Consider the following 838-nt stretch of genomic DNA (forward strand, 5'->3'; position numbering starts at 1 on the left):
TCTTATTAGTCTTAAACATATATAGTTGAAAATAAAAGTAAAAATATAATTGTTTATATAGCTTTTTTATCAGTTTACATTTAAAAAAATAATTTTATAATATAATATGAGAACTTTTATGATATAAAAATTTAAAATTTAATCTTTGTTAATTTTGAGAAAAAAATTTAACATAAGATAAATAAAAAATCATTTACGTATCTCTTTTATCAAGTTAAATTTTTGGAAGAATTTGTTTTTTCGTGAAAAAAAATTAAAAGGGAATATATCAAGTGTTGCTATTCATTATGTGGAGAGAATCTAATAAAGAGATCTAAAGTACGGAATTTATAGTTTCCAAATATTTACAATTTTTTTTTTCTCTTTCTGAGTTATTAAATTAAAAAACTTTTGGTTTCATTTCATGAAAACAAACAACCAATAAATAAACAAACACAAAAGCAACCACTGATTATTCTTCTTCATTCCTCTTCTACTTCTAATTCTTTGGATTGAAACAACTGTTTAGTTTGATAAGAAAGGAGTGTGATTCGATTTAAAGCAGGAATTAGACTAAGAAGCTTCTGCAAAAACACCTTCACAAAATAGACAAGTAGTTAATGTGTACCTTAGCTTCTACTTTCGAAGAGTTGCTATTGTTGTCTTTTATTTATCTTAATTAAAGTATTGATGACTATAAAATATTATAAAAGAATAAGGATTTATTTATTGCAAGTCTTTTTAGAAGGATTACTATTGTATTGATTTTTGTTCTTAATTCCTAACATTTATATTAAACAATTTTTGTTTATTAATAATTGTCTATTTAGATAAAATAATAAATTAAAAAAATTAATAT

Source organism: Arachis duranensis, chromosome 2 (assembly GCF_000817695.3).
Source record: "Arachis duranensis cultivar V14167 chromosome 2, aradu.V14167.gnm2.J7QH, whole genome shotgun sequence".
In the NCBI taxonomy this organism is placed as follows: domain Eukaryota; kingdom Viridiplantae; phylum Streptophyta; class Magnoliopsida; order Fabales; family Fabaceae; genus Arachis; species Arachis duranensis.